A 13,163-nucleotide genomic window follows, 5' to 3' on the forward strand; every position below is an offset into this window, starting at 1 on the left:
AAAAAAAAATTATATATTGCTATCTCTCTCTCTCTCTCTCTCTCTCATCTTTTATTATATTCTTTCTTTATTAATTTACTTCTCTCTTCACTATCTTGCTATATTTTATCTCTTTCTATTTTTACTAAAACAAATCTATATATTTCTATATTCTCTCCTCTCAATTGCTTTTCTAATTTCGTTTAATTTCTTTATCAATAAAAAATATTTTAAAAAAAAATTAGTTTCCTTATAATCTCCAACTCTCATACGGTTAAACCCCCTTTCTACCAAAAGAATTCTCACGACTCTCTCTCTCTCTCTTCTTTTGAAACTCTATTCCTTGGACTATTTTATCTTTCTTATTTATTTAAATACCTTAAATTCTTCATTATCATTTTTTTCATATTCCTTATTGTTTCTATTCTATTTGGTACCTTCCACTTTCTCTAAATCTTTAATGCATCCATTTTTCCCCAAAATAAAAGATCTTGTAAATCTTTCATTATCACTTTTTTCATATACCTTATTGTTTCTATTCTTTTTTGGTATCCTCCACTTTCTCTAAATCTTTAATGCATCTACTTTTTCCAAAAATAAAATATCTTGTAAATCTTTTAAAATTTAATTACTATAACTAAATATAGTGATAAATAAACGTTAAACGACCAAACTTGGTATCACCTGCCTCGCCTTCGTTCTTTGACTTTTTTATCCCTCTTACTTATTTAAATACATCAACTTTTTCATTATCTTTTTAGTCAATTCTTTTTATTTTTTTGATATTGTTGGTACCCTTTATATATATATATATATATTTAATATTTATATATTTTCTAAATTTTAGTTTCTTTATTCCTATCACATCCCTTTCCTTATCTCTCCCTCCTTTTTTCCCACTTTCCTTTTCTTCCTCCCCTCTCACACGTTCTCTTAAGTTGGTCTCTTTTTTTCTTAAAATCTATATATTTTTTAAGAGAAAAGCAAAAAATATATATTTTGAAGAGTTTTCATAATACAAAAAAAATTCTTTCTAAAATTTCTCCCTCCCCTCTCTCACGTTTCTCTCTTTTAATCCATATCTTTCTAAAAAAAAAATAAAATTATATCAATCCATATCTTTCTAAAAAAAAAATTATATATTGCTATATTTTTTGTTCTTACTTAAATACATCATCTTTTTCATTATCTTTTTAGTCAATTCTTTTTATTTTTTCGATATTGTTGGTACCTTTGATATATATTTTTAATATTTATATATTTTCTAAATTTTAGTTTCTTTATTCCTATCACATCCCTTTCATTATCTCTCCCTCCTTTTTTCCCACTTTCCTTTTCTTCCTCCCCTCTCACACGTTCTCTTAAGTTGGTCTATTTTTTTCTTAAAATCTATATCTTTTTTAAGAGAAAAGAAAAAAATCTATATTTTGAAGAGTTTTCATAATACAAAAAAAATTCTTTCTAAAATTTCTCCCTCCCCTCTTCACGTTCCTCTCTTTTAATCCATATCTTTCTAAAAAAAATATATATATATATATATTAATCCATATCTTTCTAAAAAAAAAATTATATATTGCTATCTCTCTCTCTCTCATCTTTTATTATATTCTTTCTTTATTAATTTACTTCTCTCTTTACTATCTTGCTATATTTTATCTCTTTCTATTTTTACTAAAACAAATCTATATATTTCTATATTCTCTCCTCTCAATTGCTTTTCTAATTTCGTTTAACTTCTTTATCAATAAAAAATATTTAAAAAAAAAATTAGTTTCCTTATAATCTCCAACTCTCATACGGTTAAACCCCCTTTCTACCAAAAGAATTCTCACGATTCTCTCTCTCTCTCTCTCTCTCTCTTCTTTTGAAACTCTTTTCCTTGGACTATTTTATCTTTCTTATTTATTTAAATACCTTAAATTCTTCATTATCATTTTTTTTTATATTCCTTATTGTTTCTATTCTTTTTGGTACCCTCCACTTTCTCTAAATCTTTAATACATCCATTTTTTTCAAAAATAAAAGATCTTGTAAATCTTTTAAAATTCAATTACTATAACTAAATATACTAATAAATAAACGTTTAACCGACCAAACCTGATATCCCCTGACTCGCCTTCGTCAAGTGCATCTTCATGCAATTTCATCTTCCCTCTTCCGGTCAGCCAGCTAAAGAAGTGGAAGTTAAATCTTCGGAATGGCTTCGAGAGTTTCGAATCGAGTTTGTTTGGAGAGCAGTGGCAAAGGATAGAGCAGAAAACTTTGATTGTATTAGGAAGCAGGCCTCATCTGTAGCAATCGATCCTGATTTTTTTTTTACTTAGCATTGTTCTCTCCAGTGGGTTGCCGCCTCCAATCGATCCTGGTGGCCATTCCTTCATCATCGCCAAATTCAACATACAAAACCCTGGATATACAAAGGTAAAATCAAATCTGAATGTGTCCCCTTCTCTGTAATTGAATTTCTGGTTTTGATGCGTCTTTAATTGAAGCTCTTCGATTTTCATTTGTTTTTTGTTGAAGTATTCTATTGGTTTTGAAATTTCAGTACGATATGTTGGTTCCTTGTTTTGGGAATTCTGATTGTTGCTATACTGTTTCTGGGTTTTGAATCTTTTGGTGGAAGATCTTTGGATGGCTCTGTTTTAATCCTCGAGAGCTTGTTTTTCAGTGAGATTCTTCTCTTGTAATGCTTAATGAGAAGTTGTATTTTTTTTTCTTTCATTTGAACCGTCTCTGTGTTGAAGCCCTTTATCGTAAGCTTGTTTAGGACTGAAATTTGAAGATATGCATGGCTACTATTGAATGAATCCTAACTAAAAGTGTGTTCTTCTTTTTACCAGGTTTCTTCCATTTCTGTGCTCAGAAATTGAGCTTAGGATTATTATTTCTTTGTTGTAAAAAGTCAATTTTGGAAGAATTATTAACTTCCTGTTTTGAAGCCAGTTTCAAGATCGCTGTGCAGATATTTTGTTGTCCTCTCCATCTTCATACTTCGATTGCTTATTATTGTGGTCTCAGATGCTCTCGATGTCAATTCTCAAGTTGTTTTCTTTTACTCTATTTGAACTTTTTGGGTAAGACTGACTTGAGTTGTCTTGTGGATTGCTGAAAGCATTGTAATGTTTCCTAGACCACCTAAGTACCTTACTGTCTCATTGGTAGCCTGCCCAAGTTATAGATGGATTGGATAATTATACCCTTTGACTGTTGAAAAATGGTTTTTTTCCCATTAGATTTCATGTGATTATGCGTGGCTATACCAATCAAACCTCTACCCATCCAGTGAACCAGACTTGCATTGATTTCCATGTCTAATGCTTTGAATCATGTTAAAATAAATTACTTATAGGCACCATTTGTCAAGTATTCCCATTTCAAAATTTCAAAAGCTGCCTCTCTAATTCCAAAAATTTCCCCTCCCATATTGAATTTACCTTTTTCCCCATTGTTTCGAAATTTTCTATTAATTTTTTCAACTCCTAGGAATTTTGTATACGTTAATTTGGTGTTTTGGTATTTTCTTCCCCCCCCCCTCCTATGAAAAAATAAAATAAGAAATGATAGGAAGTTAGAACTGTGGGAGGTTTAGGTTTTTTTCTTATAGGTGGTCATGCTTTCTTCCTTTTCCTCTCCTCCATTTTGGCAAAGACAATGTCTTTGGTCGTCATAGACGTTGTGAGGTGTGATATTTTTGGTCTCTCTCTCTCTCTCTCTCTCTCTAATGTTGACCTATGATTGGGGTTTTATTTCATCTTCAATTTCTTACAATTATTAGAACTTATTTATATCCTACTTTAATGTGCAATCTTGCTTCCTAAATCTACTGTAAGCATCTCTCAAGTTGTATTTCTTTCTCTTTTGAGAGTCTTAAACTGTTATTAAGAATGAAAATTCCTTGGGTTTAATTTAAATGTCCTGTTGCACAAATTTTTTTTTATTTTGGTATAACATTCTCACATTTTCTAATTTTTTTAATCTTTTTGTCCAGGTTGTTGATATATTTCTTGTTGTTTCTGTGAAGTTGGTATGGTATGGATTTCTCGATTACCTTTTTATTTGAATTCCATATATAGGGTCTATAACCTTAAACATGTCCCCCATTCAGCATAGTGTTTACTTCCAATAGATTTACTTTTTAAAATCTAGGCTTGTTCAAATTGTAACTCAATTGCCTTTCCTTTATTAGATCACTATGCCACCAAAATATATAGCAACTGACACTCAACGTCAAAGATACAATGGAAATAAAAGGACCATTAGAGAAACCCTGCATACAAATAAAAGAAACAAAAATCAGGCATGGCTACTGAAAGCCCAACTTGCCGAATCAAGTTCTACATCTTCAAATTCTGAAAATTTTGAAAATCAACCATTTGGTTTGAAACGTTAGTATTAGAATAATTATATTTTAAAAATTATTAAGATTAATTTGATTTTTCTTTATTTATTATTATTATTTTTTTGGACACATGAGTATTTGAACCACAAAATTCTACAGTACATGTACTTAAAAAAGTACCTCCATGTATCCATTGTGGAGCAAAGAAATTTGAATATGAACCACCTTCATTCTGTTGTTGTAATGGAAATGTTGTTTTGGCATCTACAACGGTTCCAGATGAATTATATACTTTATTTACTTCTCAAACATCTGAAGCCATTGAATTCCGTAGATATATACGTGCTTACAATAGTATATTTTCCTTCACATCTCTTGGAGTTCATGTCGACAAAGATCTTGCAAATGGAAAAGATGGTATATATACCTTTAGAGCTCAAGGACAATTATATCATGATTTGCCTCCAATTTTGCCAGAAAAAGACAATCCATGCTATTTGCAATTATACTTTTATGATACTGATAATGAACTTCAGAATAGGATGAAAGTGTTACAGGATTCAAAACTCAAAGAGCCTATTATGTCAAAACTAATAGATATTCTATCAATTAATCCATACGTAAGGTTCTTTAAAAGTTTTAAAGACGTTCATTTGTTGGAGAATAATGAGATTATAATCACAAGTGACGTACATCTTGATCAGAGAGTTTACAATTTACCATCAGTCGACCAAGTTGCAACTATTTGGGTAGAAGGAAATAATCCCCATAGAACTGAAAATTGTGATATAGTAATAGAAGGACATTCAGGGAAGAAACATCGAGTGGTACATTATTATGGTTGTTATGATGCCTTACAATATCCTCTTTTATATCCAAATGGCGAAGTCGGCTGGCACATGAGCATTAAACAAAAGAATGTAACAGGTAGAGTTTTGCATGATTTAACAAGCGAGGAGTCTATATTTAATAGAGAAGGTGACTTTGAAGGTATGTTTAACTATTATATTTATATTTTTTAATGTTTAAGGTTTAAATGTTAAAATAATTTATATATGTCAAATTATAGGATTTGATGAGAGTAACAAGAACAGGGTATCTCCCAGAGCATATTATTGTCATAAGCTTTAGATTCGAGATGGTCATCGTTCTATTCTTCTATATGCTGGTCGATTGCTACATCAATATGTTGTAGATATGTATATCAAAATTGAAGCAACACGATTAGATTTTTTTTTGAGCAAAACAGTCAAATATCCGAGCAGAATTATATCAAGGAATAGTTGATAGTGTTTTAGCTGGAGAAACAAGAGGTGATCAAGTTGGGACAAAGTTTGTTTTACCTGCATCATTTATTGGAGGACCAAGAGATATGCGTCGAAGGTATCTTGATGCTATAACTTTAGTACAGAAATATGGAAAACCTGATCTTTTCATCACTATGACATGCAATCCAGATTGGGTTGAGATACAAGAAGAATTAAAACAAGGACAAGTTCCACAAGATAGACCAGATCTTACAGCTAGGATATTTTGAGCAAAGTTACATAATCTAAAAGATCAATTATTCAAGAAAGGGATCCTTGGTAAAGTGGCTGCACACGTACATGTTGTTGAATTTCAAAAAAGGGGGCTTCCACATGCACACATACTGATAATTATGCACAAGGACTTCAAGATAACAAATGCTGATGTTTTTGATAAATTTGTATGTGCAGAAATCCCAGTTTTTAATGAAGATCCAGTTTTATATGAGAAAGTTATGAAACATATGATGCACGGACCCTGTGGAGATTTGAATAAACTAAATGCTTGTATGAGGAATGGAGTGTGTAAGAGTCGATATCCTTGTTCATTTATTGAAAATACCATGCAAGGTAAAGATTCTTACCCTATTTATAGACGAAGAAATACTGGAATATAAGTTAAGGTACGACGACATTATTTGGATAACAGATGGGTTGTTCCTTATAATTCATACCTTTTGACAAGATATGATTGTCATATTAATGTTGAGATATGTTCTGGATTGAAGGCAATAAAGTACCTATACAAATATGTTTATAAAGGACATGATCGTGTGGCTGTTTCTATATCACATGGTAATGCAGAATATTTACTTAATGAAATCAAGCAATACAGAGATGCAAGATGGGTGTCAGCACCAGAAGCCATGTGGAGAATTTTTTAATTCAATTTGAATGAAATGTTCTCATATGTTATCAATTTACAACTGCATTTACCCAATAGGCAAATGATATGGTACTGGGAGAAACAAGATTTGAAAAATGTTCTTCATTCAGATAATATTGAATGAAAGTTTGATTTTTATAATTATATTAAAAAAATTATTATATTAATATATAGTGATAATAACAAATTTGTTTTCATGTGTTGCAGTACAAACAAAAATTGGATGTGTGCCTATCAAAGAACTATTATTTTTACTTCAAAATGGATTCAAAAAATGAAGGAAGTCGAAAATCAAAAAACATTGTTGTCGATACTATGAAAGAACGAAATGCGCAAAAAAGAAGCATCATAGATGTTGAGGACGATGAAGACAAAAAAGGAAAAAAAATTAAAATAGAAAAAGATTAAGCAATACCATTTGATCTTTAGCCCAAAACAATTATTATTTGTTGCAGCAAATATTCATGGGCTTCTTCAAATAATTTTAAATTTTAAGCTTATGTTACAAATGTAGGAGATTTAGATACTCTATTTCAAATAATCTCTCTTTTATTTCTATAAATTTAAGTTGTTGCATTCTTGATTTATCTCTAAAAATTTAAATGGAAAATATCTCTCTCTCTCTCTCTCTCACACACACACACACACACACACACACACACACACATAACGTAAGAGAAACAAATGAAACTTTGATTTAAAATTACTCATTTATGTTCTCACATGCATTTTCACGACTCTCTCTCTCTCTCTCTCTCTCTCTCTCTCAACATAAGAGAACAAATGAAACTTTGAATTAATATTACTCATTTTTGTTCCCACGTGCATTTGCACGTGTATTTCTTACTAGTATATATATATACACACCACAAATGGAAGATGACATCTTCCCATCTCATTTAAGACTAAAATTTAAATGCTAGGATGGATGTAAGATTATAAAGTCCTATACTACATAGATTTATTCATGTACTACCATGTGGTAAGTGGTGAAATGATAAAGTGTCTAACGACAAATTCAGTGAACCATAGGTGCATGAAAATTTATTGAATTTTTTGTGATTAAATTTCGTATGAGATGGAACATTAGTTGAGAAAAGATTCATGAACCAAGAAAATTGAAAAGATTAAAAGGGTTGGAAAACTTCATGGTACTTACTGGAGTACCATGTCAATGGATATATATATATATATATATAAATAAATGGATGCATGTCAATGCATATGCATATCTGTTAAAAAAAAAATTTTTGTCAATGCATATGAAGGTATATGGCTTAGTTTGAATCTAAAATTTCACATGTTCCTATCCAGACCATTCCCTATCTATCTAATGGTTCAAAATTACTACATCATTTCGACACATTGTAAATTTAAGACTTCTGCCTTATATTTTGGTCAACTTGCACATTCTCTTAATTAGTTAAAAGAAGCAAGTGCATAAGATTCCAATAATCTTATTGGAAACCTCTAAAACCTTTCTTAGAACAGAAGCCATAACTATGGGGCAAGCTAATAGCTCTACTTCCCATTTAACTGATTTTGATTAATTGGATATGTGGTTGAGTGTTCCTTTTCATTAGTTGGTCTTAGATACTGTCTTTGGGGCCCTTGTGGAGTTCAAATGGGCCAGAATTCAAGGCCCAGAAAACTTTTCCTCCATTAATGACATTTGCCATTACACTGCTCTGGACCTACCTTGGGCTTCTACAAAGTTCTCTATTGTTCTTGCCGCCCACCTATATCTCCAGCGTGTTATCTGACATTGCAGCTTCTCGCTGGCCCATAAGTAAACTGATAAATCCAAAGCACTTGTAAACTCCCCCGATAGTAAAAATAGGTGAAAGGAAAAAGAGGGAAAAAACAAAAGGTTCCTATGGAAGAGTGTGGCCTCTGCTTAAACATAAGAGGAGGGGGGGGGGGGGGGCGCAGAATGGTCTGCCTATCACCCATGAAATAAAAAAAGAACTTTCTATGGATGCTTTCTCGTTGGCTCCCACTGGCCTGTTGGAACCACAATTCCTCATAACTTAATTAATAAAGAATTATATTTATTAAAATCAGACAAATAAATTTTACTATTTGGTAATGAAAATATGTTCATTATTAGGATTTTTTAAAAAAAAAAATGAAATGTTCACTGTCATTCATTTTTTTTTTTTTAATGTGGTTACTATAGATGGTTAGAAAGATCTTAATAACCCATTTTGGGTTTGCTTGGTTACACCAAACATGCTATTTTAACGGTTTTGCCCCATCTTTGAATAAACCATCATACAATATAAGGTATTTTGGATAGTCAAAGTATTAGTCGTGTTGATAGTGTTTTGTCTTATATACAATAAGGTTTTGATTTTTCAAGATGATGACAATTTATTAACACTACACATGGTTACATGAAGATTAATTATATTTTATATTAGGTAAATGACAATTTACTAATTCAAGAGGGATCTAGGGCACCCATGTAACCAAGTTCGAGCAAGGACCAATATTTAGCTGAAATACTTTTCAGGTTGTTAATATGGCTAATTGTCAGAATCATTTTGTCTCAGCCATTGCTTTATGAATACCCCTTCAAATTGACAAGTTGAAGAATAGTTTTGATAGGGCAAACTTATAGGGGTGCTCAAGTATTGCAGTTTTAGTTCAAGATCTATCATACAAGAGCATTGGCCTTGAACTAGGTTTTAGATTTGATTCCAAATTGATACCTAAAACTATATACACCTAAAAGAAGATAGCACAGATGTACACACACATGGAGACCTTATTGTTGGGGGATAAAATGTTTTGTATTCTGTTGAATGGGTTTGTGGGATCCGAAAGTCTGTTAAAAAGCTCATAAGGCCCTAGGACTTGAAGTCCAGAGGAATTGACTCACTTTGCGTGTCATTTTCATTACTAAGGTCTTGATGAAATAGGGGTTTATGTATCACCAGTGAGGAAAATTTTAGGGTTGTATGGGTATTTTGGTTAATTGTACTCGTATATGCTTCTCTATAATTTGTAGGGAGAGAATTCTCCGAAGAACAGTAGGAGTGAAGGCGAGATTCTCCATTGTTAGTGACGCAATTAACATTTTACCCTAAACATTGTCAGACAACGTAAATCGTTGTGTTACGCATTTTCTTTTTATTGTGTTATTTTTGTTGCATCTTGATTAGGTTCAATTCCTCTAGTCTAATTGAACATTTGATGAGAGGCGCACTTAGCCATGTGTCATGATTTAGGTCACATCTTTCCTACGTGACCAAATATGTTTAAGAACTAGGACCTTCACCCTTGAATTTTTAACAATTAAAGATTTTTTAACAATTAAACTCAATTTGATCCAAAGTTATGCAAATTATATACTGTAGCTAATTTTTCAAATTTTGCACCTCCACATAAAAAAATCAATGATAAATTTTTATATTTCACTGATAAGTAAAAGACACCACATGTTGATAAAAATTGAGCTCCTATAAAGATACTTCCTCGAAGATATTTGGATCATCAAGGAATTAAATATCTTTAAGGGTTGAAATTCAAAAAACTTATAGTTACCCTATGTCAAAGATTAATTAAAAGTTACAACTTTTGATGTGCTATTAAATAATAAATCTCAACTCACATTTAAGGCATATTTGGCTTGGTCTGGCGCACCAATGGTTCATCAAATACGAATAGACAAACTTGTTGAGGTCTCAAGGTAAAAAAAATACACACTTTTATTTTTCATTATTCAATTTATGTTTCATATATCTCAAATGATTATGCATGCATTTGTGGTTGCCAAAACTAATTACTAACACTTATAGTTAGGTTTTGTACTTATTTTACTTTGCAATGGAAAAAGATTTTGCATGACTCTTATCTATAAAAATATTGGCTTCTGTTTTCATACACTATTAGAATAAGATTAGGAGTTCTACCAAAAAAAAAAAAAAAAAAAGAATAAGATTAGGAGAGCTAGAATGGTGGGATGAACAATCATTTGTTTTTCTTAGTTTAGTTTTAGTTAAAATGTAACAGAAAATAGTAATATATATATATATATATATTTTAACAAAGTACTTAAAAAATCCTAAACCATTTTTATCTTCTAACATTCTAAAGCCCGTTATGTAATTTATATTTTAATAGCAGATTTCAGCATTCAAATTAGAACATAAAAAAGTGAGATGTTGGAGAAAATTGAATAATGTGAGCATGATACGAGGGAAATTGTAAGATTATTCAAAAATGGGTTAAGGTTTATAAAATTATTCAACGAATCTTGTATTTGATTGGATTATTATTCAAAAATTATCCAAAATAATGGTTCTCTCTAATAAAATACCCAACAAAATCTCGTCGATTCTGATGATGGAAGTTGTTGTAGCTTGTTCTTTTCTAATTGTTTTCTTGGACGGTAAACCTAAGACTGACCTTGGTGATATACAGATCCATTCTATTTTAAAGAACTTCAAAAGAAATGGTCAATTAAGAACATTTCAAGTCTGAGTTGCCCTCTTCTTTCATTTTTCAATCATTTCATATAGACCTTTCGACATGCTTATCCTAACTTCAAAATTATTTCATATTGATGAATTCACGAAACAGACAAGAATCAAAGCAGTGAAATTGATTTAGATTTAGCTGGAAAATAAAATCATTTCATATAGAAGAAGCAGATTGCAACAAGATACACTTTGCCAAAGTCACAGACTCGCACAAAATGTCCTCAAATGCCCTTACAGCTCCCCCTCTGCTTCTCACTTATCTAACTTTGATTAATTGGATTAGTGTTTAAACATTCCTCATTGTGTTTGTAGCGTACAACCTTTAACGGTCAGGAAACTTTGTTCATTACTATAAGAGTTTTTTTTTTTTTTTCAAGAAGAATTCTATTCAGAAAAGGGGGGCCAAACAACCAATAGAAAGCTCAAAAGCTCATGAGGAATAGGGGGAGCCAAAAACCCTCATGGGGAAAGAAAGAACCCATATATTTAGACAGAGAGTGGATCATTAATAAGGGAAAAGTGCTCCTTGAGAGACTCTTGCACTATGGTCACAATAGCATAAAAGAGAGGGAGAGGGAGAGGGAGAGGGAGAGGAGAATAAGAAGGAATTGATAGATTATTTGTGAGAGTAAGGCAATCAGAGAAAACCATTACCTTTAAAAAACTGTACGTCTTGGCAATAGGAGAGTTAAACGGATAGCCAGAGCCTTACCAACTAAAGCTGGCACACAAACTTGATGAGATGAAGCAATAAAACAAACCCTCTTAGTGTGATCAAAAGCCATACACCCCAATCTCATTGATTTTTGACGTACATATAGGGATGCATCGGTAAAAATAGCTAAACGGGAAGAGGCAACAAGGGGATCCTCCAGATTCATAATAAAAACCGCTAGCATAGTTTGGTCAGTGAAAAGAGAAACAATCTTACTAGTAAGGCATACTCTTTTCCTGAATGTATTGTTGCAATAGCCTATAAGGCTAACTCTTGGGAATAAATCCAAAAAAACAAAAGCTATTGTTGGTTTTTATTAGAAGAAAAATAAGTTTATATACACTATGCTCCATGAAAATAGTGTATAGAAAGCTGATCCCTACTGATCTTTTGGGTTCTCCCTTTTAGGAGCTTGTCAGGTATCATGGGTTGTGAAATTCCGAAAATAAGAAGTGGATACATGGAGAAGTTGAGAGGAATGAGTTTGAGAGACAATGATGTTGTTTTATTGAAATGGGATCGGTTCATAGATCTGTGAAAAAAAAATAAAAATGATTAGGCTATGTTTTTGAAGAAAAAAGAAAAAAAAAAATTCACAAAAAAAAATTTTAATTTACGAAGAGAAATAGACATATTAAAAAATCATTATATAATTATAATTTTTGTCTCATTATATCTTTTGTACTATTTTCTTTTTCAATTCTTGATTACCAAACATAACCTTAAAAGGAAATAAAAAAAATAATAAAAGGACAAATGGAATGAGTTATATATATTGTATACTTACTTTGTACTATTAGTAGAAAAATTTTTGGGAAAAGTGTCTATTGACCCACAATGTATTGTACACCTAGACACATATGATTATTTTATTATTTTTTTAAAATAAAAATACTATATATATATATTTTATTGACATTCTTGAAACATTGAACCAGATTGTTTGAGCCGTTTTAGTCCCAACACTTACCCAGGCTACAGGTTTGTTAGGCTCAGAGAAGACTTGGGCAGGCTTGGGCTTGCCGGGCAGAACTTTTATCCCTAATGAAAGAAAGCCTAGCAATTGTTTCATTTCTGATGTAACCTATCCTGAAAATGCCTTTTTGCTGACAGACTCCTCTTATGTCATTTTGTTCTGTCTACCAAATTCCCTATATATGTCACTATTGACTCCTCTTACACCAGATTGTGTCAGATAAGATTAACGGTCAAAAATAATTGTGGTCCTTATATGAAGCTTAACATAAAACTAATGGTTCATTTCATTATTAAACTTCAAAAGTGCAGTTGGCCGCGTGTTTTTCTTTCTAATTTGAGAGAATACTAATCCACAGTTCCACACGCTTCTCCATCTGCTCAGATGCTTAAAATGCCACTTCCATCCACATCAATCTATATTGATTGTCTTGGGTATTTAATTATAGATTGATTTAAAAATTAAAACAAA

General features: G+C 31.4%; 2 long non-coding RNA genes across 3 annotated transcripts; both read left to right on the forward strand.

Moving 5' to 3' along the window:
- Positions 1 to 1,644: 1,644 nt before the first annotated feature.
- On the forward strand, positions 1,645 to 6,392 carry LOC122064302. 2 transcript variants are annotated; one of them, XR_006135646.1, is made up of 3 exons: positions 1,656 to 2,400; positions 3,971 to 4,011; positions 4,169 to 6,392. It is a non-coding gene; the product is annotated as an uncharacterized LOC122064302 (long non-coding RNA). The 2 variants fall into 2 exon arrangements; XR_006135647.1 differs by having other exon boundaries at positions 1,645 to 2,400; positions 3,971 to 6,392.
- On the forward strand, positions 2,407 to 2,962 carry LOC122064303. Its single transcript, XR_006135648.1, has 2 exons — positions 2,407 to 2,649; positions 2,823 to 2,962. It is a non-coding gene; the product is annotated as an uncharacterized LOC122064303 (long non-coding RNA).
- Positions 6,393 to 13,163: the final 6,771 nt, after the last annotated feature.

The sequence above is a fragment of the Macadamia integrifolia genome, unplaced genomic scaffold (genome assembly GCF_013358625.1).
Source record: "Macadamia integrifolia cultivar HAES 741 unplaced genomic scaffold, SCU_Mint_v3 scaffold1601, whole genome shotgun sequence".
Lineage (NCBI taxonomy): Eukaryota > Viridiplantae > Streptophyta > Magnoliopsida > Proteales > Proteaceae > Macadamia > Macadamia integrifolia.